General features: G+C 44.0%; 2 long non-coding RNA genes across 3 annotated transcripts in view; one reads left to right on the forward strand and one right to left on the reverse strand.

Moving 5' to 3' along the window:
* Positions 1-4,508: 4,508 nt before the first annotated feature.
* On the reverse strand, positions 4,509-8,486 carry LOC139179326 (uncharacterized). The gene is made up of 3 exons (XR_011563706.1): positions 8,373-8,486; positions 5,310-5,377; positions 4,509-4,754 (listed from the first exon to the last, which is right to left on the reverse strand). It is a non-coding gene; the product is annotated as an uncharacterized lncRNA (long non-coding RNA).
* LOC139179324 (uncharacterized) overlaps positions 8,403-21,011 on the forward strand; it is a 65,731-nt gene continuing 53,122 nt past the window's right edge. For both annotated transcript variants that reach the window (XR_011563701.1, XR_011563703.1), the window contains exons 1-2: positions 8,403-8,514; positions 15,832-16,042. This is a non-coding gene — a long non-coding RNA (uncharacterized lncRNA). The remainder of the gene's footprint in view (positions 8,515-15,831; positions 16,043-21,011) is intronic.

The raw sequence follows: 21,011 nt of genomic DNA on the forward strand, positions 1-21,011 counted from the left end.
AAGGGTCTGTCAACAGGAAAACAGGCGCTACTAATGTGTGCAGCAACATGGGTGAATCATTCATGGTGCGGTCCTCCTTTACATTCCTTTTAGGGGCTAAGAGGGGGTTTTTTGAATGGGAAAAAATAAAGCCTAAGAGTCAGTTACCTGAGATGTGGCTTGTGAGTCGTAAACAGTCTGAATTTGATGAGAAAAGGACATGGGTTATAGTAGAAGGGTCTGGTACTTTGGGCAGGTCCTCTGAGCCCAGAATATTACCTATCTTGCCTAAGGCTAGAGAGAAATTTATAATCCTAAATCAGTCTGCAAAAGCAGAGTCAAATAAGTTCAAGTCCAAAAATATTTCCAGTGTGAATTCTTTGCTCAACTCTGGTTCATGTGCCTGGGGGCGGGGGTAGATGGAGGTGGGTGAAGAGCAGGTGTTATAAGTAAACAGTGATACAGCACTTTTTTGAGGTGCTGAAATATAAATTACGGTAAAAAAAAAAAAAAAAAAAAAACATTTTCTAGAGAATACTTGGAGACAGGTCATAATCAAGCTTGAAATAGGGTGGGGAAAAAAATCTGAGCACCAAAGGTGGTCGGAAAAGAATGAACTGGGATGAAATCAGGATTTGAGAGAGTGAAGGCAGAGCAACAAAAACCAGCCAAATGAGAAGAAAGTAATGAATTATGAAAGCCACGTGACAGGCTTGGTTTGTTTTCCTAAACATCTTTCTTTGAATATTCTCACAGTTCTTAGCAGTATGTCACTTATTTTTAGACGACTCAATCAATATTGATTGTAATGGCAGAAAATGTAATAAAGAACAAAGATGCCATTACTCTTAAGATACTGAACCTCACTTCCTAGTATCACCTGGAAAATCGCTGTGACAGAGTGAATTCCTCAACACCATCTAGACAGCTGGTACTTTGAAAGGTGCTGTTACTGAGCAGGCTCGCCTGCCCCGCTTGCCCTGCATGTGCGCTCCTGCGTGCTCGGTCGTGTGTGACTCTGCAATCCCATGTACCATAGCCCGCCAGGCTCCTCTGTCTATGGGACTTTCCCAGCAAGGATACTGGAGTGGGTTGCCATTTCCTCTTCCAGGGGATCTTCCCAACTCAGGGATCAAACATGTCTCCTGCTTCTCCTTCATTGCAGGCAGATTCTTTACTACTGAGCCACTAGGGAAGCCCACAGCAAGCCAAACACTGAGATAAGGAGGTTTGCAGCAGAGAAAAGTTTTATGAGTCAGCCAAGCAAGGAGACAGGAGAAGAAATCTCAGAAATACTTCCCAGAAGGGCAGGGGCTTGGAGGTTTTATGGGACAAGGAAGCAGGGTGGTCTGAGGCATGGGGAGCGTGGGGAAAGGTGATTGGAAATAAGAAAAAAGTGAGGTAATCATTCTGTGCAGTTTGGCTAAACTACAGGCTTCTTCACAGGATGCAGGTTCAGAAAATGGTGGCACTGGGATGGTTTGAGTGAGGAGGTTTTGGTCCTGTGTCATCAAGCGGTCACCAAGGGTACACTTGTGCATGACCAGGTGGAGAGTCAGTGGTCCTAACCTGTCTTAAGTGCCTGTTGGGCAAACGTCTTGTTTAGGCTCTGTGCTGCTTGGAGGGCAGGCAAGTTTTTGTCACAACAGTTACAGAAAACAAGCTTGGTCTGTGAAAGCAGGTTACGGGAGGAATGGATCTAACGGATGATTATCCTGTTTCAAAGGCACCACCAAAAGGAGTAAACTTTCCTCCGTGGTGCATCAGCTTCTTTTACATTTTAAAAGGCTCCTGTAGAAAATTTTCATGGGATTCCAGTTATAAACTTGTAATTTTAACTGTTTCCTATTAGTCTCTATTTTTACTGTATCTAATGCAAAGTTCTGTGCATAACTATTTTTGTTCACATTACAAATTTGACTGTAAAGTCAATTTTGATAAACCGAATCTTTCCTTTTATTACTTCTTTTTATAAAATTGGAGGACCATTCCCTTGAAGAAATGCTTTCAATACTTAAATTAACAAACTCTCTGTTCAGAATGATAAGCCAAAATGAGCATTTGAAATATAACATTGTAAATCAACTATATATCAATAAAAATATTTTAAAAAGAAGTTAAGAAAATTGGCATTTAAATTTTTTATGATTTTTAAAATGATCCATGTAATTGTAGAAGGGTTGAAAAACATAGGAAATTATTTAAAAGAATAGTAAAAAGTTGCAAAAATTATGAAAAGGAAAGTATACATTGTGAAGGATATCCTCAGTGGTCCAGTGGTTAAGACTTCACCTTCTAATGCAGGGGGTATGGCTTCTATCCCTGATCGGGAAGCTGAGATCCTACTTGCTTCATGGCCAAAAAATCAAAACATAAAACAGAAGCAACACTGTAACAGATTCAATAAAAGACTTTTTAAATGGTCCGCATTAAAAAAAAAAGTGAACACTGTGAAATTACCCCAATCAAACTACAGTTGACCCTTGAAAAGCATAGGAGTTAGTGGTGCCCACTCCTGGGCAGTGGAAAACCCACATGTAACTTTTGATTCCCTCAAAATTAACTGCTAATAGCCTACTGTTTATCAGAAGCCTCCCCAGGAACAGAAATAGTTGATTCAGCAGGGAAGTCACTCATGTCATGATAAATGAATGAAATTCTAGTATCTGTGTTGATTGTTTCACTTTCATCTTATGTCAAAGCACATGAAAATATTAACCAACATTCATGTTAGAATTACACTCATCCATCAGTGATGTGAGCAACTCGTTCGCTGAATTGAGTAGTAACCAAGCATTTAGCCATAGTCTGACTTTGTGACATGGTTGTTGATGATAGAATTCTAAAACTGATGGTGGGCTTTGAAGAAACAGCAAGTCATGCTGATTCAGAGGTATAAACTGAAAAATAAGGCGAGTGTTTTAGTTTAAAATTAATTTCATTTCTAAAATTACATAAAGAAATTACTTACAAAGATTTTTCTATTAACCTCTATCGTGAATTTTACTAGTATAACATTATATTATTTTTCAGATTCCGATCCCTCGAATGCCAAACTGGCAAAGTAATCTTGTGCTGAAGCTGAAAGAGACTTCTGTTTCATGCATATAACTTGTACCAGAGCGAGTTTGACGGTACACCCCATGTCAGAATTAAGGACGATAAATTTATCGAAAAAATAGTGGATTGGAATGTAACTCCACTTACCAAAAAATGGTTGGCTTACAACTGCAGGTGACTGAATATAAGGACTTGGCAAAAAACAACAAAAACTTTTGTGAGACTCAGATGACTATATGAAATATATAATCGAGTATTGTGTATGTTAGTATTATTTGTAAACTGGGTGCTACACATCCATTTTATCAGTAAAATTGACAAAACAGAGACATGTATTTTTCTAGAGAGCAGTTGTTAAACGTGTACCAGCACACCTGCTGCTCCTCACTCCCCAGCCCTGTGTTGGCTGCTCCTCCACCCAAAAGGTTAACTTTTCTGCGTAGAGCCCCTCTCCCCAGTTCTGATCACACCTAACAGGGCAGGCCCCTGCCTTCAGACAGCGCTCCAGGGTCAAGGCTGTCGTATTTGGCAGAGGCCATGTGCCTGCAATGCAAGAGACCAGGATTCAATCCCTGGGTCAGGAAGACCCCCTGGAGAAGGAAATGGCAACCCACTCCAGTACTCTTGCCTGGAAAGTCCCACAGACAGAGGAGCCTGGTAGCCCCCATGGGGTCCCAAAGAGTCAGACACGACTGAGCAACTTCACTTTGACTTCCATGCGCCCCTCTTGGTTCTGCACAGCACTCTTCCTGGGGTTGGACTGGACCCCAGTGTCCTCAGATCTCCAGTTCAATTCCTATCAGTGCAGAGAACGCTTCCAAGATTGAGTCAGTTCCCCCAAAATTTGGGATCTGAAATCCTTGATTAAATTTTAAAATAGTTCCACGAATGTTATATCACATTTTTCCCAGAAAGCATTGCCAACTGCAGGTTCTCTAGCCTAAAAAATCCTTATGTTTGATGTTTTAACTTCTTCTTTTCACAGTGTTGCATTCTAAACAGTTTAGATGAAGTCGCTTTACTTGCGTGTTTGCGAAATGAAGCAGGGTCTACTGAGTCCACCTGTGCGTATATGTGCTGGTGTAAAATGATAAATCATAAGAACATTGCTTTTGCTGAGCCAAACAGGTTTGTTAACTTACTTTATCAGTGAAGACTCACAGGGTTTGGTAAGAGAGAACTTCTCAGGTGACCACAGTTGAGAAACTCTCAATAAATAAGGAAGGCCAAAATAATTACAGTCTTTATTTCACTAGTCTTTTCTTTGGTATTAAATTTAGCTAAGATCATTGCCTTGGGTGGCTCAGATGGTAAAGAATCTGCCTGCAATGCAGGCGAGCTGAGTTTGATCCCCGGGTTGGGAAGATCCCCTGGAGGAGGGAATGGCAACCTTCTCCAGTGTTCTTGCCTGGAGAATTCCATGAACAGGGGAGCCTGGTGGGCTACATACAGCCCATAGGGTTGCAAAGAGTCGGACATGACTGAGCTTTCACTTTCTTCACACTTTCAAGATCATTGCCTTAGACAACTGTAAGTTCTTTATTTTATTCTTTTTATTCAGATTTATTTCCAGAATGGTGCATCCCCAAGGAAGCCCCAGAGAGCTGGTTATGGTAATGTTTGCAGAGTGAATTTACGGGCTTCCAAGGGCGCTCGCACAGTCTCCTTTGCCCAGGTAACACAGACACCGGCTGAGATTTTGTACCAGATGCTGTCTGGAACGTAAAACAAAATGCTTGTGCTGCAAAACCAAACAAGATCTGAACAAAGAGACAACAAAGTGCCGCAAAATAAACAAGGTCTGAACAAAGAGGATAAACCTGTCATTTCCCATCAACACAGCGTGTGGGGGAAGGAGCAGGCAACGGAGAAGAGTTCACCTAGTTTCTGGGCCATAAGCATTTGACATGTTTGAAATGGTTATATTATCTCAGAATCACTTAAGTTTTAAAAACAGCATGCATGAACCATCTTAGGCCTCAACTTGGAAGCATACTGAAGTATTCTGAGTAAAAAAGTACACCTCTTAGAGATAGCTGTCAATAAAAATTCAGTACCTCTTGCTGCTCAATCTAAAATCTCATAGAGAATTTGAAAGACCGGGAGTATAAAGTGTTGCTAATTTTTTTCCGGTCTCAGTCATGGACTTAGGGTGAACAAAAGCTTGAAATAGATGACAAGCTCTGTAAAGATAAACCACCAGAAGAGTTTCAAAAAGGAAATTCTTGCAGCAGCTCCATTAAGAAAATTAGCCTGGTTGTAAATATTACCTATTGAATCTTTCCATCTGTAACTCTTTGTTAGTTCACACAAAGAGCTGCACATTCATATTCGGAAACTGAAAAGAGAAAACAACATATGGTTGACAGAAGACATGTACCCAGAGCAAGATTTTTTTCAGAGCATGTTCCCAGCAAACACAATGTCCTGATAGCAGTTCCAAAAGCCTTAAAATAACAGGTGCTACCAGGGCAGGGCCAAGCTGCAGAGGCAGGGCCTCCACTGCCCAGATTCTGGAGGGTGGCAAGAAGAGGGGGTTCTTCTTTCCCACCAGCTCTGAAGTTTCCCCTTTCCCCTTAAGACTTGGTTCTATTCAGGCCCACCTGACTCTAGTCAAATAAGTCTCTGCCTATTGATAAGCAATTGTGAGGAAGAACCTTATATTTATTGTTGGTAGGGGAAGTTAGTAAACCAGCAGGCGATGAACCTACTGATTGTGTGCTAAAAATGAAGATTTATTATCTTCCCATTTCTTCTCGGGGCTTTCCAGGTGGCTCAGTGATAAAGAATATGCCTGCCAGTGCAGGAGACACAAGAGACGCAAGTTTGATCCCTGGGGCAGGAAGATCCCCTGGAGGAGGAAATGACAACCCACTCCAGTATCCTTGCCTGGAGAATCCCATGGATAGAGCCTGGCGGGCTACAGTCCACGGGGTCACAAAGAGTTGGACCCAACCCAGCATGCACGCATGCACCATTTCTCATCATGTACTGACAGTATGTAAGGGTGTGTGAGAACTTGGACACACAAACATAAAAACAGACACACTTGTGCATGTCTGGTGTCAGCAGATTGGGCTCTTTGCCACTTCTCTGCCTGTTACAAACTATAATCTAGAATACCTCCATCCATTTCAGACCTACGTGTCCTCTTTTGTAAAATGAGGGGGTGGGATTAGATGACAGCTGGGGACCCACTGGACTCTAACAACTCAATGACCAGAGGTGCACGTCATACCTTTTAGGGAATTCATTGCAGGTGGCGGGGAGAGGAGCGGTAAAAACAATCCAAACACAGAGCAGGTCTCTACAATGGGGACAATGAGAGAGCTTGTTCCAGAACCCTAACCACCCCTTGATCCAGCCTCACCGTCCTGACTGGGGCCAGCACGCTGCCAGTGCTGGGAAATTTCTCCAGGCATTTTCATGTGGCACCTTCCTTTCCAGAGCACCTTTCTGCCCTCATTCAAATCTTTTGATTACTATCTAATTTCAATTCACATAAAGCCACTAGCAGATAGTCACTGTAGAAGAAAGGCATGGAGATTTTCCTGGGAGAAATTTTAAGGGATGATTTAAGAGGCTGAAGCTTGTGAAAATTAGAATTCTTACAAGAGGTACCAGAAGTACCCAAGGTACATGATTCCTATAGATGCCAGAAAGAAACTCACCAAGAAAAGAAGCCCAGCAACTTTTCTACCCAAATAAAGAACAACTCTTACAAAAATAGATACATCCCACTGTTCAGTTATCTATTGCTGCATAAAAAGCTAACCCAAATGTACTAGCTTGAAACAACATAATATTTCCCAAATATGTGTCAGGAATTCGAGCAGGGTGTGGCGGGGTGATTCTTCCATTTTCTGTGTTATCTGTAGAGGTCATTTAGTAATCACTAGAAGAGGTATCGGAGAAGGCAATGGCAACCCACTCCAGTACTCTTGCCTGGAAAATCCCATGGATGGAGGAGCCTGGTAGGCTGCAGTCCATGGGGTCGCTAAGAGTCGGACACGACTGAGCGACTTCACTTTCACTTTTCGCTTTCATGCATCGGAGAAGGAAATGGCAGCCCACTCCAATGTTCTTGCCTGGAGAATCCCAGGGATGGGGGAGCCTGGTGGGCTGCCGTCTATGGGGTCGCGCAGAGTCGGACACAACTGAAGCGACTTAGCAGCAGCAGCAGCAGCAGAAGAGGTATGGTGGGAATGGGGTTGAAGGGGTCCAGGATGGCTTTTCTTGCACATCTGTTGCCTTAGCAGAGATGGTTGAAAGGCTGGGTTCAGCTGGCACTGTTGAGTGGAGCCCCACAGGAGACTTCTCCCATCATAGGAGTGACAGTGTTACTTGAGCCCAAGCTCGTTCTGCTTACCGCAGGACAGGCCGAGATGTAGGGTGATGAGTTGCAAGAACAAGGAATACATCAGTGTCTCTTTTGCTGTCTTGTACACAGGGTTATTGTTACCATCTTTCTAAATTCCATATATATGCGTTAGTATACTGTATTGGTGTTTTTCTTTCTGGCTTACTTCACTCTGTATAATAGGCTCCAGTTTCATCCACCTCATTAGAACTGATTCAAATGTATTCTTTTTAATGGCTGAGTAATACTCCATTGTGTATATGTACCACAGCTTTCTTATCCATTCATCTGCTGATGGGCATCTAGGTTGCTTCCATGTCCTGGCTATTATAAACAGTGCTGCGATGAACATTGGGGTACACGTGTCTCTTTCCCTTCTGGTTTCCTCAGTGTGTATACCCAGCAGTGGGATTGCTGTGGGAGAGGGAGAGGGTGGGAAGATTTGGGAGAATGGCATTGAAACATGTAAAATATCATGTATGAAACGAGTTGCCAGTCCAGGTTCAATGCACGATACTGGATGCTTGGGGCTAGTGCACTGGGACGACCCAGAGGGAGGGTATGGGGAGGGAGGAGGGAGGAGGGTTCAGGATGGGGAACACATGTATACCTGTGGCGGATTCATTTTGATATTTGGCAAAACTAATACAATCATGTAAAGTTTAAAAATAAAATAAAATTAAAAAAAAAAAGAACAAGGAATAATGACTTTAATTGGAAGTCATTTTAGCTTTAGCTAAATTTAGCTTTAGTCATTTAGCTTTAATTGAAAGCTAGCTGACTGAGAAAACGGCAGACTAGCATCTCATAAAACCACCTCCGTTCAGGCCAATTGGGCTCCTTTTATATACGAGGGAGGGGGCGGGGCCACTGTGGCACCGGCCAATGGTGGAGCAGGACCACTAAGGGTCGTGGCTAACAGTTACTCACTAACGGTCGCTTGCTTGGGGGAGGGGCGCACTGTGGCACCAACCAGTGATGGAGCAGGGCCACTACAGCTCGTGTTCACCTCCCTGCCACTGCACCTGGAGCAGAAAGGTGAGACTCCAGAAAGAGGCGGGTCTGAAGAAGTACCCAGCCGCTCCGGCATCCTTGTCCTTCCTCACAGGAGCGAGGTACGCAGGCAGTGGAGATCATGGTAGCCACATAGAGACCGTTGAAAGGTATCCCTGTCAGACGTCACAGGCGCCCAGGGCTCAGCCTGCCACTGGCCCCCCAAGCCAGCCCATGACTGATGAGGTGGCCCCAGATCTGGCGCCCCAAGAGAGGAGTTCCCGCCTGCCTGCTTGGACAGCGGGTGGGTGGCAGGGGTGGGCCAGCCTGGTGGACTAGGCGCGGCCCTGGGCAGAGAGGTGTGGGGGAGCAGCCACTGGCTTAATGCAGGCTGGCACCACGGAGGGAAGGGCCCATCATGCCTCGGGTTGGGGCTGAGGAGGCCCCCGCTACAGCAGGATAGTTGGACTTCTCTCTCAGCTCCTCAGGGCTCCCTCAGAATTCTAAGAGACCTGGTGGAAACTAACGGCTGCTCATGATTTAAACTCTGGAGGTTCCAGAATGTCACTTCCACTGCACTCTACTGAGGAAAGTGAAAGTGAAGTCACTCAGTCGTGTCTGACTCTTTGCCACCCCATGGACTGTAGCCTATCAGGCTCCTCTGTCCATGGGATTTTCCAGGCAATAGTACTGGAGTGGATTGCCATTTCCTTCTCCAGGGGATCTTCCCAACCCAGGGATTGAACCTGGGTCTCCTGCATTGTAGACAGACACTTTACCATCTGAGCCACCAGGGAGGTCCCTACTGAGGAAGGAAGACACGGAAAGCCAACCCAGGTTTAAGGGGTGATGTCAGTTGGAGGAGAAGCAGAGTATGTGCAGCCATCTTGAATCTATCACACCTACCCTGCCCCTAAGAATAAAATTGCCCCTAGCAGGTCCAGAGGGTTTTCAGCCTCATAAGATTTAGGTGCTTAATCAGAGTTTAGGTGCTTAATCAAGGGCACAGGACTTTCTCCTTCATGCCCATAGCACCTGACCGAAATGCTAGTGACTTAACTCTAATGGCTAAATCCTGGGGTCTGTTTTCTTCTTATCCCTTGACTGTCTATTCCTCACTCTTCTACTTTTTGTGCATGTGTGTGTGTGTGTTGTGTTCAGTCATGTCCGACTCTATGCGACCAACTAGACTGTAGCCCACCAGGCTTCTCTATCTGTGGGATTTTCTAAGCAAGGATACTGCAGTGGGTTTCCATTTCCTTCTCCAGGGGATCTTCCCAACCCAGGAATCAAAGCCACTTCTCTTGCATCTCCTGCATTGGCAGGCAGATTCTTTACCACTGCACCATCTGGGAAGCCTCTACTTTTTGTATTACTAAAAAAAATATGGTGTTTGTCTTAGTCCATTTGGGCTGCTCTAACAAATATACCAGAGACTGAGTAGCTTAAACAACAAACATTTATTTCTCACAGCATAGAGGTTGGGAAGTCCAAGATCAAGACACTGGTGGATCTGGTTTCTAGTGAGGCTACACTTTCTGGTTTGCAGGAACCTGTCTTCTTTCTATGTCCTCAGGTGATGGAGAGAATTAGATCATTATTCCTCTGGTGTCTCTTCTACTAAGGGCATTCCTCGTATTCATAAGGGCTCCAGCCTCATGGCCGAATGATCTGCTAACAGCTCCACCTCCAAAAACCATCACGTTGGGGGTTAGACTGCAGCATTTGGATTTGGGGGGTGGGGCACAACCATTAGGTCTACAGTAGAATTCTTTTTCATCATGAAGTAACATATGCTCATTGTAGAAAATGTGTCACCATGCCAGAACCTGGAGAAAACCGCAAGTAACATATCTTTCTTCTGTGCATGCATATTTATATTTGCAGTTTACATTACTGGGATCACATTATATAGAGTTCATGTCTTGTCTTTTAAATAAACAATTCATGACCATTTTCTTAAGTGATTAAACACTTCTTGCATTATTTTTAATGCTCACATGTAGTTCTATCACATGGAGTGTCGTATTTTAACTATTTCCTATTTATAATTCATTTAGGTTGTTTTTCCAATTTTGACTTTGATAAGTAGTACTCTGAACAGCCTCACACATCAAAATATTGTCCATGTTTTTAGTTATTTTAAGGGAGATTCTGAGAGGTGGAATTTTGGGGTCAAATCTCCTACCTTGAAATTATCCTTCCCTTGACTTCTGGGTCATTTTTCTCTTCAGGATCCCATTATGTTAAATAATTGGTCCTTAACAATCAGCCTTCATCTTTTCCTCTGCATAGAGCTGGTTGTTAAAACCATGAGACCTGGTAAGAAAGGCCTAGGAGAGCTTAAAATCCTAGGAAAAGAAATAAAAAGATTATTTCAACTGGCAAAAATGCATTCCTAATATACCCAAAGAAGTCAACACAAACATTAGTAAGGACTACTTAAAAGTTCATTAATATGTCTGATTATGAGAGCCATCTTCAAACTTCAATATCAGATGTAAAAAGAAAATACAATTAAAATAGTCTAGTGCTCCTAAAATTAGGCAAAAATATAAATGAATCATCCAAGCAGTTGGGGTAAAACACCATGTTCTTTCAAGGAGGAGGAAATGCTGTAAAGATACTAATTCTCTCCAATTGTAAATCAGTTTTAACTCTATTCCAATTAAAATTCGAATTGCATATTTTTCAGAACTTCATATAATAAGTGTAAAATTCATCTGGGAAAATAAAGAGAATGCTTATAAAAGGAACAGTGAAAGAGAACAAATTTTACCTGAACATCGATTTTATTGTAACATGGAAAGAGTCAAAATAGAATCTTGGGGATTGATTCTGAAACGTAAGCCTAGACCAACAGAACAAAATAGAAATGGAATAGATTCTGAAAGAAACATAAAATCTGGACTATGAAGAAATCAAACAAAACAATGAAGAGATATTCTTAAAATAATGATATCTGTGGGGCTAGAGATCAATAAGTAAAAAAATTAATTGAGCTCACACTTCAAATCAGGGATATTAAAGAGCCAAAAATTTTAAATTGTGAAGATTAACAAAAATAGAATACAGAAAGAGATGATTAAAGAAGTGGATGAACAAACATTTTTCAGGCTATAGAAGTATTTGCCCTCCTCAATAAAAGACAATTTAAACAAATTCTAGAAAATCAGAGGAGAAACCTAGGGAAGGCTATTCTATATGTCACTTTTATTTCTTTTTAATGTCACTTTTAAATGAGAGAATTTATTTCATGACCTGAAAAGTTCTAGAAATTATCATACCGCTGGGTCCCTGGAAGCCATGGCTCCTTCTTTTCAGGAGAATGATATGTATGTGGAAGGGTTAAAACCTGCCTGCAGACCTTCCCCCTGGTAACAGAGAACCTGTCCAACTTCAGATGAAAGTGAAGTCGCTTAGTCGTGTCCGACTCTCTGCGACCCCGTGGACTGTAGCCCACCAGGCTCCTCCGTCCATGGGATTCTCCAGGCAAGAATACTGGAGCGAGTTGCCATTTCCTTCTCCAGCAGATCTTCCCAACCCAGGGATTGAACCCAGGTCTCCTGCATTGCAGGTAGACGCTTTAACCTCTGAGCCACCAGGGAAGCCCCTAACTTCAGGTACTGACACAATTCTTGATGGTCAAGTTCATGTCCAGGGCTTTCATTTCCAAGATAAAGTGGCTACTACCCCAGGAAAGTACAGAGACCAGCACAGAGGTCTGTGGGGCCACATTTCTGAGGCAGTCAGGGAGCTAGAGGGCTTCCCAGGAGGAATTAGCGGTAAAGAATGAAGTTAAAGTTGCTCAGTCGTGTCCAACTCTTTGTGACCTCAGGGACTATACAGTCCATGGAGTTCTCCAGGCCAGAATACTGGAGTGAGTAGCCCTTCTCCAGGGGATCTTCCCAACCCAAGGATTGAACCTAGGTTTCCCGCATCACAGGTGGATTCTTTACCAGCTGAGCCACAAGGGAAGTGCGTGCCTGCCAGTGCAGGAGATGAAAGAGATGGGAGTTCAATCCCTCGGAGGGGAGATGTCCTGGAGGAGGGCATGGCAACCCACTCCATTGTTCTTGCCTGGAGAATCCCCTGGACAGGAGCCTGGCGGGCTACAGTGTATAGGGTGGCAAAGAATAGAACACAGCTGAAGCGACATAGCATACATGCATGCAGGGAGTTAGAGAGCAATTGAGGACCCTGTCTGTGGATAACAGGGAGGGCCTTGGAGGAAAATTATGCAACTGGGATTCAGGTTCAGATTGTTTCTATATCATGCTTCTGAGATTCCAGGGGTGACCATGAACTTCAGGCACAGCCTGGGTAGAGAAGCTTTGTTGCGGAGAGGATCTGACCATCATTAACCAAGACTAGGAAGCCACATGCTGACTAGGTGTGCATCCTGGAGAATTCAGGGTGGAGCTGTCAGCAGTTTGGGGAACCAGGGTGGATCACACTCAGGTTGATCCCAGCAGTAATTCTGTGCCTACCAGAAGGCAGGACATTAACCCTTTATCCATTTCTATTATAGTTTGAAAAGGGGAGAGAAAAGTGGAAAAGATACCCTGTATCATTTCCCATCTCCATGGGCCTCTTTAAAAATGCAACAGCTTTACCTCTAAGAAAAGCAAATATTTTAGGAAACCTGTTTATGTATCAGATATATCAGATACATTCTTAACACTGTGTGTTCTAAATTGGGATTCTATTTTAAATACACACAGTGGAGCCAATACTGCTACCCCATGGATTGTAACCCACCAGGCTCCTCTGTCCATGGGATTTTCCAATACTGAAGCGAGTTGCCATTTCCTCCTCCAGGGGATTTTCCTGACCCAGGGATTGAACCCTTGTTTTCTGTGTCTCCTGCCTTGCAGGAGGGTTCTTTACCCACTGAGCTATCAGGGAAGCCCTATATTATGAGACCCCTTTGGTAAAACTATCTGTAAGCAAATAATCACTAAATAAATCTGCCTCTAGATCTGGATTTTCATATTCTAGATCGGAGTTGTCTGTGAGAAATGCTCTCTACAGATTTATCTTCTGTTCAAGTTTGAATTCATCTGTATCCATGCAACCTTTAGAATATTACTTCTGTAACAAGTCCCTGGAGAAGGCAATGGCACCCCACTCCAGTACTCTTGTCTGGAAAATCCCATGGATAGAGGAGCCTGGTACGCTGCAGTCCATGGGATCGCTAAGAGTTGGACACGACTGAGCGACTTCACTTTCACTTTTCACCTTCATGCATTAGAGAAGGAAATGGCAACCCACTCCAGTGTCCTTGCCTGGAGAATCCCAGGGACGGGGGAGCTTGGTGGGCTGCCGTCTATGGGGTCGCACAGAGTCGGACATGACTGAAGCGACTTAGCAGCAGCAGCAGCAGCAGCAGCAAGTCCCCAAATGCATATGCTATACCAGTCCAACTCCAGCAACAACTTTAGCTCATTTTTTTTGTCTTTCATCTATACTTGAGAAACTGTAGCTATCTTACTTTACAGAGGCATGTTCTGTTTCTTGGACAAGGCTTAGGGCTTTACACAAAGGATACACATGGTAATTCTCACATAAAAAGAAGCTCAGTCTCACTAGTAATCAGAGAAACGCAAATTAGTGTCCCCTGGACACCTGTCTCTTCCCTGTTTACGTTCTGGGCTAGGCAGCTGACAAGTCTGTGAAGAGAGACCTCAGGGCACCTCTCTTGAAGCAGAGCTATGCATATGCACCTTAATGGCAGACTGGGCCAACATTCAAAACCTGTTGAAACAAATGCTCAGTAGTTTTAATTTGTGGAAAGGAAATGTTATTTGGAAAAAATATAGTTCTTAATGCTCTGAAATCTTTTTACACTGTGGCAGGGCTAGAGCGCTGGAGAAAGCACTCTGAGATCAGAAATCCAGCCACGTTATTAGTAATTCATTTGCTTTAGCACATATGGGAGATAATGCGTTCCTTGGCCTGTGGTCCAGGTGGTCAGCTCTGCCAGCAACAATTTGGAAGCACTTTTGAGCCAAGGGCCACGTGGCTGCCCTTCTGTTGCAACTGCTAGAGCAGCTGGGTTGGAGGCTTCTGCTTTTGCCCTGGTTAAAGCAAATTTCCAAGTTTAGCTGACAATAGTGTACTCTGCAGCCAGACCCATTGCATACATATGGGAGTGCTCTTGGCCAGCCCTTCTTGGAGCAATGGCCCATTTTCATTTTCTACAGAAGACCCGACTGAACTCAGGTCTCACATTCTCTAAACATCACATGGCATCAGGGCCATAGGGTAGGGTAGGGCACAAGTTCAGTTCAGTTCAGTTGCTCAGTCATGTCCGACTCTTTGCAACCCCATGGACTGCAGCACGCCAGGCTTCCCTGTCCATCACCAACTCCTGGAGCTTGCTTAAACTCATGTTCATCTAGTCGGTGATACCGTCCAAGCATCTCATCCTCTGTCATCCTCTTCTCCTCCTGCCTTCAATCCTTCCCAGCATCAGGGCACAAGAACCACATATTAAAAACTAGAGTGGATTCCTTGCCTTTTCAGCATATTCTGTGCCAGGTTATAAACATGAGTCCACTAAAATAGGAGACAATAATGCTTAGTCAATTTACATGAAGCATAAATTTTACTTATTCATCTCAATTAGGCTAATCGTGTAATCAATCTGCCAGACATCAATATTTACTCAGTGTATCTTCAGTTGTCAGTGGTAATGGAGGAGAGCAAGGATACCCAACACAGAGATAGCAAACAGATACTTGTCACTGACTGATTAGTATACAAGTTAGTGGTTGATCAAAGAAAATGTTGGACCCATAGATAGTCAATAAGTACTTTTCACTGATTGAGTGTTATACATATTCGTGGCTGATTTAAAAAAAAAAAAAAAAGAAGAAAAACACCCACTAGTTCATCTGCAGACTTATTATCTCACGGTTGATGTGCCCTTCTTTTGTTTTGCTCAGGCTGGTATTGAAATGAGTTTGCGTTTTTCAGTATACACCAATTAATGCTACAGAGAAGTGGCCGGGAAGTGTGCTATGTAAGAAGAAGAATTGAATTTGGAATTAGCATTGCCAGATGGTTCAGTGGTAGAGAATCCTCCCACCAGTGCAGGAGACACAAGAGATGTGGGTTCAGTCCCTGGGTGGGGAAGATCGCCTGGAGTAGGAAATGGCAACCCATTCCAGTATTCTTGTCTGGAGAATCCCGTGGACCAAGGAGGCTGGTGGGCTACAGTCCATGGAATGACAGAGAGTTGGACATGACAGAGAGACTGAGCACACACACACACACACAGTGTTTTGCTGGAGAAGGGCAAAGGCAGCCGGTTTTTTCACCAATGCATAAACCTGCTTTGCTCATATGATCCTAGCATTCTGATGCCAACATGCAAAAAAAAAAAAGCCCTTCATAAAATGGATAAAAGTCCCTTTTATCACTTCCCCTAACAGGGTAGTGAAAGCTATGATGTTACCATCAAGATGCCTTTGATGTGGTCATCGATGACTTGATCTATCAGGAACCAGTGCCATTCAAGTGCCCATCAAGTCATCCCTGTTGAAGGGCAGGATTGAAATCATTCTCGTCCAGAGTCTAGCTGGAGGAGAGGAGGGAAGAATCCAGACTCTAGACATGTCAACTCAAGAGTTCACCAGGATGGTGGTAAGTGCCTGTCCTTCCATGAAGCTTTGCTCAGCCATCTTGCCTCCCCAAAGTCCCTCTTCTGTGATCTCTCTCCACACCATTACTTTGCACCCCCTCTTGACGTTTACTGCTGTGGAACATTATTCTGTACTGGTTTCATGAGTATTGATCTGTACTTATTCATTCAGTACTGGGAGAGATTGGATGGTCAGGCCTCTGAAGACATGATGCATACATGTGTGCTAAGTCACTTCAGTTGTGTCTGACTCTGTGTGACCCTGCAGCCCGCCAGGCTCCTCTGTCCATGGGATTCTCCAGGCAAGAATATTGGAGTGTGTTGCCATGCCCTCCTCCGGGGGATCTTCCCCACCCGGGGATCGAACCCCGTCTCTTAAGTCTACCTGCACTGGCAGGCAGGCTAACTGCTAGCACTACCTGCGAGGCCTGAAAGCATGGTTCTGGGCTCATGTTTCAGTGATGTGCTGCCAGCTGGGTTGCAGACTGAGATTAGCAGACACAGTGTTGATGAGGGTGTGCTCTTGGGATGGACACCCATGGAATGGAATGGAAAGAAGCAGCACTGGGTGGGGGAGGCGGGGTGGCGGGCTGAGCCAGATGCTGTCCCACTGAAGGCCCCAGCCAACCCCACGGGGGCCCTGGGGCTGAGATGGCCTTTCAGAGCTGCCTTGAGTTGGGATCAGGGAGGCAGGCCTTTGTGCCTCTGCGTCCCATCAGTCATTAAATGCGGGCTGTTCCATAAAGGAAACATGACCCTGGGAGAGGCAGCTCCCTTTGGCCGAGGTAACTCCCAAAGGGGCTGACAGCTGAGGGCCGTCTGCCGGAAGGAAACACTTTCGGCAGCTGGGGAAAAAGTCCTTCACTTCTGAAGAGGGATCTCAGTGGTATGACACAGCATGCACAAGGATGAAATATAATACACGCAGGGAGCACTCCAGATGTAGGGAACAGCAAATACAACAGCCCAAGATTAGAGTTCTCTGGGTGCAGGCGTGCAGTGGGAAGGAGACATACCAAGGCGTGAGAGAGAATGTGCTGGAAGACAAGGAGAGGCAGCCTCTGGCCTCTGAGTTTCACATTTGTTCCAGTAGCAATGGGAGCTATTTGAGGGCTGTAAGCAGGAGAGTAACAGGATTTATTTACTCTTTCAAAGATCACTCTGGCTGCAGCGTGTTAGGTGGGGAAACAGTAGGCGCAATTGTAGCAGGGAGGGGTGGGACCCCAAAACCTGGATTAGGTGTATGGCAGTGAAGCTGGGAAGAAGCAGTCAAGTTTGGGGTTTAACCTTGGAGGCAGAGCCAGTGGGTCTTGTCGATCAGTTGGATATAGATCTGAGGTTAACAGCAGAGCTCAGGATGGCTTCTAGGTTTGTAGGCTGTCCAGTGAGGGTGATGGTTGGAGCTTCAGGTGGGGGAAGACTAAGAAATATTCTAGGTGTGAGAATGTGTGAGTTGAGGACAGAGGGACAAAGGAGAGTTAAGAATCAATCTGATAGAGCCATTTGCAGCAACGTGGATGGGCCTGGAGATCACCGCACTGAGTGAAGTAAGCCAGACAGAGAAAGACAAATACCATATGAGATCACTTGTATGTGGAATCTAAAAGATGATACAAACGAACTCGTTTACAGAACAGAAATAAACTCACAGACACAGAAAACAAACTTACGGTTACCTAAGGGCAAAGGAGAGGGATCAATTAGGAGTTTGGAATTAGCAGACATGGGCTATTATATATCTAATAAACAAGGACCTACCGTATGGCACAGGAAACTGTATGCAAAGTACTGTAATTACCTGTCATGGGGAAGAATTGGAAAAACAATATGTATAAGAAGCAACCACTGCTGTGCACTCAAACTAGCACAGCATTGTAAATCAGCTCTACTTCGATTAAAAAAGAAAAGAAAGGAATCGTTCTGGACATGGTCAATTTGAGATTCTTATGTTAGTCTTGCTTCCCCAGAAACAAGCATTGAGACAGGAGTCTGTATGCAGTAGTTTATTTGGGAGCGAATCCAAGGAAACTCAAGTAGGGAGATGGGCAAGTGAGATAAGGAAGAGAAGGGTGTCCTTTATCAAGCAAGTTACTAATGTATAGACAACTGGAGCTTAACATCCCCGGGGGCTCTGGAAGACAGTATGTGTCTCAGACGGGGCCTACCCAAAAGTAAGGTTGCTAGAACGTTTGTCAGCCACTCCTATGAGTGCTCCTGGAACCATTACCTCCTTGGCACTTCCAGCCTGCTGCAAGCTTGAGCAGAGCAGGCCCTGTTAGCTGGAGAGGGTCCTCCTACAAAGAGGCAGCGGCTGGCAACCAGAAGTCAGGCTGGTAGGCGTTGAAATGGTGTGAGCTGAGGGGATACTGGTGGGAAGGAAGAAATTCAGAGTCAAGACCTAGTTAAGACCCCAGATAACATAAGGAGGCCTGGGGGTATTCAAAAGAGCCAAGTGCAAGGGCCAAACTCTTAGTTCAGTCTAGAGTCACAAAGAAAAGACCAGCGGCTGCATGAGGCAGTGACTGGATCAGAGTGAAGCCCGTGGGCAGAGCTGACTGCCACTGGCACATCTTTTGAAGGCACCAAGTCAATATGAATACTAACTCCCTATGGTTCCAGAATCTCAGTGGATTGATTGGAACTGAATGGATCATCAAAGGATGTCAGAGTTGCTTCTCTGGGGATCTTGCCTGAAGACTGAGTAGGTGACTTTCTCAAGGTCATCCATAGACCTGAGATTCTTTAGGTATCCCTCTTTTACAAAAGCAGAAACTGCAATGTGGGAAAAATCTTTTTCTTAGACTCTATACATTATAAAGTTTGCTGGCTCCTCTGCTAGAGAGCATGACACACACGAAAACTCATCCAGTAATTTTTCCATGAAGGGGGCCTCCTTATGTTATCTGGGGTCTTAACTAGGTCTTGACTCTGAATTTCTTCCTTCCCACCAGTATTTTATCAATATTCATGAAATATTAAGACAATAAGCTTGTCAAAACATCTCAAACACAAAAGCCACATTCTTCAGGATTCTTTTCTTCTGCTATCATGCTTTAATTCTGTGTCATGACAGTCCAGCTCCAGCTCCCCAGGCAATGGTAATTACTCCGTTACTTAATTGAGGTCCTAATCAGTTAGGATCTACTGTCAAATGCAATCATCTATTTATTTTCAATGACCCTCTTTACTGAAGCCACAAGTACTGAATGGAAATGTTGGGATTTTCCTACAGGAATAGTTGAATTTAACCTCTCACTGTTCTCTTCTCCTAGCCTCAGGATCATTCTGTGTTTTAGAACCAGTAACAGTTTTCAAGGCGTGGGTCTTTCTTAAACCAAAAAAAGCAAAAGCATTGCAATTTAAATATAAACAGTGTCCAATTGAAGAGATACTCCTCAAGCATCTCCATGACACCCTGGGAGAGTTGCTATTTTCCTCTCAGCTTCAACTCCTGATTTTAGCAATTTCTACTTGGATCCTTTGTGTTTGGCTTAACTTTGTTCTTGAAAAGTGTTTATAATCCTGATCAAATAAACTCCACCCTTTAGGTTCTCATTAACACCCAGTCAGAGATTCTTAACCTGAAGGTCAAGCATAGCCCTTAGAATGCATTGGGCTAAGAATTTACAGGTTGGTTTCAAGGATTCCACGGACTATTTGAAATTACAAAATCTGGTGCGGCTATACGTTTAGGCTTTTCCAGGGTAGAGGTCTTTCCATAACCTAAAACAAAGCTAAATACCATTTTGTTTTTCTTGTGTATGTGTGTTCAGTTGCATCAGTAGTGTCCCTACTCTTTGTGACCTCCCCCCCCCCCGGACTGTAGCCCACCAGGCTCCTCTGTCCATGGGATTTCCCAGACAAGAATACTGGAGTGGGTTGCCTTTTCATTCTCCAGGGGATCTTCCCAACCCAAGGATCAAACCCACGTCTCTTGTGTCTCCTGCATTGGCAGGCAGATTCTTTACCACTATGCCACGGGGAAGCCCTTTGTTTTTCTTATCCCCATTTTAAAAGAGGTTTCGAAATCAACTCCCTCTAAAAGCAAGTTCCCTTACCAAGTGCTTGATTAACCTCTCTATCCAAAACTCCATTCCCTTTCTTTTCCCTCAGACCACAATCCAGTTTAAAATAAACACTGATCAACTGGAGTCAGATAACTAAAGCTGCTGTAGTCGATAACATCATTAATGTAGTAGAATTGCTCTTATCTTAATAGATGTCATCATTAATGTGCAAACTCAGGTTGTTTCTCCAGAGCAAGATGAGATCCTGGATCCTCGGAGCCATGGACCATCTGGTCAGAGTCGTAAACCAGAGACGCCCTCACTCCCAAAACTGTGATTAAGAACCATGAGAAAAATGGCACGAGATGATAATTGGCCCCAACCCCTTTGTTCTTTCTTTTTGAAAAACGCTTGGTTCAAAGACCAAGTTGGAATGAATCTGAAGCTTGTCTCCTACTCCCTTGCTCGGCAACCTGCAGTAAATCCCTACTTTGCAGCTAACTCCCACTGTCAGAGCCAGGCTTTCTGCGCTGCAGGCACCCAAGTCCTTTGCTCGTTGCAGTTTTATACAAATAATTTTCCTTTGTTCAGTATTTTCTCTTTAAAGCAGCTCTTCAGGGCATCAGCCGGCTGCTCTCCTTCACTGAACCATCCCAGACTAGCATCTATAAATCTTCCTTTTGCTTTCATACTAGGTAACTCACATTTAATCCTCCAAACCCATACTGTGAGGTGGAAAATTATTTCTCACCCTCTGATTCTTAAAAATGTTTAATTTTTTTTTCCTGGAATGGATATCATTAAGGGTTTGTCTTTGTCCTCATTTCCTCAGAAAGCATTTCCTTCTGTTATTAATGTAAGCAGCAAAATGTAGGCGTTTCACCACCTTGTCACCAAGAGAAGTGAGATATTTTCAAATCATGTAACAATTGTTTCGGACATTTTGAAATTAGCTTGTGCACTC

Source organism: Bos indicus, chromosome 24 (genome assembly GCF_029378745.1).
Source record: "Bos indicus isolate NIAB-ARS_2022 breed Sahiwal x Tharparkar chromosome 24, NIAB-ARS_B.indTharparkar_mat_pri_1.0, whole genome shotgun sequence".
Lineage (NCBI taxonomy): Eukaryota > Metazoa > Chordata > Mammalia > Artiodactyla > Bovidae > Bos > Bos indicus.